General features: G+C 42.9%; 1 pseudogene; it reads left to right on the forward strand.

Annotated features, from left to right (window-relative positions):
- The first annotated feature begins 1,614 nt into the window (after positions 1-1,614).
- On the forward strand, positions 1,615-4,972 carry LOC141515962 (E3 ubiquitin-protein ligase AMFR-like; annotated as a pseudogene).
- Positions 4,973-5,362: the final 390 nt, after the last annotated feature.

The following is a 5,362-nucleotide window of genomic DNA, read 5'->3' on the forward strand; positions in this document are numbered from 1 at the left end:
ATCTTGGGCAAGCCACTTAATCCCATTTGCCTTGCAAAAAAAAAAAAACCCAAAAAACAAAAAACCCTAAAAAAAAAAAAAGAAAATCAAGTAAGGGAGAAGAGGAAACATTAGGAAGAGAAATGAGAGCAAAGCAGGAAAATCATGAAAACCAAGTCAGCAGTTTAGAGAAGGAGATACAAAAAAATACAGAAGAAAATAACATCTTAAAAAGCAGTTTTAAGTGAAATGGAAAAAGGAGACCAAAAAGTCAAAGAATCAAAGAATACCTTAAAAAGTAGAATTGGGTAGATGGAAAGGGAGATGAGAAAGCTCTCTGAAGAAAATAATTCCTTCAAATATACAATGGAGCTAAGGGAAGCTGAATGACTTTGTGAGAAATCAAGAAACAATAAAACAAAACCAAAAGAATGAAAAACTAGAAGAAAATGTCTCACTGGAGAAACAATGAACCTGGAAAACAGATCCAGGAGAGAGAATTTTAAAATTACTGAGCTACCTTAAAGTCATGATCAGGAAAAGGGTCTTAAGCTTCATTTTTAAAGAAATTCTCCAGGAAAATTGCCCTGAGATCCTAGAAGCAAAGAATAAAATAGAGATTGAGGAAATCCACCAATCCCCTTCTGAAAGAGATACTCAAATAAAAAGTCACAGGAATATTATAGCCAAATTCCAGAACTCCCAAGTCAAGGAGAAAATATTACAAGTGGCCAGAAAGAAACAATTCAACTATCATGAAACGGCAGTCAGGATTACACAGGATTTGTCAGCATCTATATTAAGGGTTCATAGGGCCTGGGATACAATATTCCAGAAGGCAAAAGAGTTTGGATTATAACCAAGAATCAACTACCCAGCAAAACTGAACATACTCTCTTTTTTTAAGCTTTTTTCAAGGTGAATGGGGTTAAGTGGTTTGCCCAAGGCCACACAGCTAGGTAATTATCAAGTGTCTGAGACCAGATTTGAACTCAGGTACTCGGACTCCAGGGCTGGTGCTCTATGTACTGCACCACTTAGTGGCCCCTGAACATCCTCTTTTAAGGGGAAAAAATGGATATTCAATGAAATAGGGGATTTTCAAACTTTCCTATTGAAATAACTAGAGCTGAACAGAAAGTTTGATTTTCAAGTACAGGACTCAGGTGAAGCATGGAGAGGGTGGACAGGAAGGGCAAATTATGACGGATTTATTGATATTGAACTGTAATAACTCATATAAAGTTTCTCATTTATTAGAGCAGTTAGAAGGAGCCTGTATAGACAAGGCACGGAAGGGAGCTGAATTTGAAGATATGATATATTGTAAAAATGGAGTCAATGGGTGAAAGGGAATGTACTGGGAGAAAGGGAAAGGAGAGGTAGGATGGGATAAGATGATTCAAGTAAAAGAGGCAAGAAAAGGTTTTTTGCGATGGAGTGGAAGGGGGTTGGGGAAGGTGAAGGGAATGAGTGAGCCTTCATTCTCATCGGAAACCACTCAGAGAGGAAATAACATACAAACTCAATAGGGTTTACAAACTATCTTACCGGCTGCGCGGGCGGGAGGTGCTGAGGAAGGAGGCCGCTCGGGGGCCCGCCAGGCTAGGCCCAGGCCGGCCCGTCCCCTCAGCCATGCCGCTGCTCTTCTTGGAACGCTTCCCCTGGCCCAGCCTTCGCACGTACAGGGGCCTCAGCGTCCTGGCGTTGCTGGCCACCATCGTGAGTGCCTACCGCGGCCTCGGCCAGCCCGAGCCGGCCCCGGGGCCGGCCCAGGAGAGCCCAAGGCGCTCGCGTCTCCGCAGCAGCCGCCCCAGCCGCCACCGCAGCCTGGCGCTCAGCCGGGCCGCGGGAGCCCCCGGGCCGAGAAGTGCCCCAGTACCTGCTTGTCCGACAGCCTGTTCGTGCGGGTCTTGGTAAATACTACTTGCTGTTTCTTGATGTTAGTGGCCAAACTAATCCAGTGTATCATATTTGGTCCTCTTCGAGTTAGTGAGAGGCAGCATCTAAAGGACAAGTTTTGAAACTTTATCTTCTACAAGTTCATTTTCATCTTTGGTGTGCTGAATGTCCAGACAGTGGAAGAGGTGGTGATGTGGTGTCTCTGGTTTGCTGGGCTTGTGTTTCTGCATCTAATGGTGCAGCTATGCAAAGACAGGTTTAAATATCTTTCGTTTTCTCCCACCAGGTCAATGAGCCAGCCACATCCGGGTGCTGACTCTTCTGATTGCTGTGCCTCTCCTGTTGTGGATTGGCTGTTGTCTGTTGTGTGACGGGCTACAGCCGTGGGATGCACACGCTGGCCTTCATGGCACAGAGTCTCTTCTTGTGACAGTAAGGACTGCTATGTGATTTTATGTTATGTAATTCATCTCTGGGATCTCAATCATGTAGGGACATGGGAAGGAAAGGGCACTTATGTGTATTATACAGATATTGTCATGGAGCTCACTTTGTTGTCCCTGGACCTCATGCACCATATTCACATGTTGCTGTTTGGCAACATTTGGTTGTCCATGGCCAGCTTGGTGATCTTTATGCAGCTTCGTTATCTATTACATGAGGTACAACACAGAATCCGTTGTCACAAGAATTATTTGCGTGTAGTTGGAAATATGGAGGCCAGGTTTGCAGTTGCAACTCCTAAAGAACTAGCTGTCAATAATGATGACTGTGCGATCTGCTGGGATTCCATGCAATCAACAAGGAAACTGCCTTGTAGACACCTTTTTCACAACGGCTGGCCTCCGCTTGTGGCTTGAACAGGATACTTCTGTCCTACCTGCAGAATGTCTCTGAATATTGTTGACAGTAATCGAATCAGAGAAGACCAGCAAGGGGAGAACTTGGATGAGAATTTGGTGCCTGTGGCAGCAGCTGAAGGCCAACCTCGTCTAAACCAACATAATCATTTTTTTCACTTTGATGGTTCCCGAATTGCTAGCTGGCTACCCAGGTTTTCAGTGGAAGTGATGCATACCAACAATATCCTTGGAATTACTCAAGCAAGTAATTCCCAGCTTAATGCAATGGCTCATCAGATTCAAGAAATGTTTCCCCAGGTACCATACCATCTGGTTCTACAAGATTTGCAACTGACACGGTCAGTTGAAATAACAACAGACACCCTTTACCAAGATAAGATCCAAATGGTTACAGGACATAGACATAAAAAACAATACTATAAGCAAATTAGAAAGATCAAGGACTAGTCTACCTGTCAGATCTATGGAAAGGGGAACAGTTTATGACTAAGGAAGAGTTGGAGAACATCACCAAAAACCAATTAGATGATTTCAATTACATTAAATTAAAAAGCTTTTGCACAGATAAAACCAATGTAACCAAGATCAAAAGAAATGTAGTAAATTGGGAAATAATCTTTACAACTAATGATTCTGACAAAGGACTCATTTCTAAAATATACAGAAAACTGAGTCATATTTTTAAAACAAAAAGCCATTCCCCAACTGACAAATGGTCAAAGGATATGCAAAGGCAATTCACAGATGAGGAGATCAAAACAAATCCATAGCCATATGAAAAAATGCTCTAAATCATTAATTATTGGAGAAATGCAAATTAAAGCTTCGCTGAGGTACCACCTCACACCTCTCAGATTGGCCAGTATGACCAGGAAGGATAATGATCATTGTTGGAAGGGATGTGGGAAATCTGGGACACTATTACACTGTTGGTGGAGCTGTGAACTCATCCAACCCTTCTGGAAAGCTATTTGGAACTATGCCCAAAGGGCAGCAAAAATGTACATACCCTTTGACCCAGTAATACCACTACTGGGTCTACACCCTGAAGAGATGATGAAAAAGGGTAAAAACATCACTTGTACAAAAATATTAATAGCAGCCCTGTTTGTGGTGGCAAAGAATTGGAAATCCAGTAAATGTCCTTCAATTGGGGGAATGGCTTAGCAAACTGTGGTATATGTATGTCATGGAACACTATTGTTCTATTAGAAACCAGGAGGGATGGGATTTCAGGGAAACTTGGAGGGATTTCCTGAGTGAGATGAGCAGAACCAGAAAAACACTGTACACCCTAACAGCAACATGGGAGTGATGTTCAAGCTTGAAGGACTTGCTCATTCCATCAGTGCAACAATTAAGAACAATTTTGGGCTGTCTGCAAAGGAGAGTATCATCTGTATCCAGATAAGGAGCTGTGGAGTTTGAACAAAGTACAAGGACTATTCCCTTTGATTTAGAAAAAAAAACAGATAGCTTATTGTCTGATCTTGTTACCTCTTAGACTTCTCTTTAAGGATATGATTTCTCTCTCATCACACCCAATTTGGGTACAACACGGAAACAAAGTAAAGACTGACAGAGTACATTCTGTGGGGGGGAGGGGGAGGGAAGCAAAATTGGGGGGAAAATGTAAAACTAAAATAATATCTTTAATAAAAAATAAATTTTAATTAAAAAAAGAGAGATATAAAAATAATAAAAAAGAAATAACAACAGACAACATTTTAGAGGGACGAATTCAAGTACCTTTCCCTGCACAGCAACCAGACAGCCTGCGTTGAACAATTCTGTAGAGAGGTCCAATGACCAAGAAGATAATGAAATCCATACTCAGGCTGATCATGAGCCCCTTGACCTTAGTCCCAGGTTGGAAGAGATAACAGACTTCAATGAAGTGGACACTGAGCCGGGTGAGGTTGAGGATTTCGGAGGTTGAGGATTTCGAAGCTCGAGGGAGTCGCTTCTCCAAGTCAGCTGATGAACGGCAGCGAATGTTAGTACAGAGGAAGGATGACCTGCTGCAGAAAGCGGGAAAACATTACTTAAACAAAACTTCTGATGATGACCCAGCCTCAGAGAGTGGTCCACTTTTGGAGAGCCCATCCTTTGATCCTGTGACCCAACGCCGTAGGATGTTGGCTGCTGCTGCTAAACGAAGACTTCAGATGCTGCAGAACTCCTAGCGTTCTCTTTTACCCTCCTCTGCCACCTCCTCACGAGCAGTATGCCGAGCTGCTGTACTTCATCCCAGCAGGAAGAAACCTTTCCCCATTCTGCCAGCTATGTGGAGGAGTGGGCTTGACTGCATTGCCGCTGTATAAAGCATGTGGTCTTACTAGTGCTTGGATAGCTGACAAATTTAATCCTTTTTGTAATATTTTCTATGTGACAATTCTCCAGTTCCCTTGTCACTCTGGGAAAAAACAGCCAACTTTAATTTTAGGCATTATCTCTGCTGGCACTGACTAAACTGCCAGGTTGGGTTGAAGCAGCAAAGGGTGATCTGAGAGGGCAGCTGGAGGCCTGATGGCAGGCAATTTAAATTACCTGCTTTCTACATAGGTCACTGAAGGTACTAGTGTCTTAGTCAAAATCTGGCAAGGGACATGTGCAGA

The sequence above is a fragment of the Macrotis lagotis genome, chromosome 3, assembly GCF_037893015.1.
Source record: "Macrotis lagotis isolate mMagLag1 chromosome 3, bilby.v1.9.chrom.fasta, whole genome shotgun sequence".
Taxonomy (NCBI): Eukaryota; Metazoa; Chordata; class Mammalia; order Peramelemorphia; family Peramelidae; genus Macrotis; species Macrotis lagotis.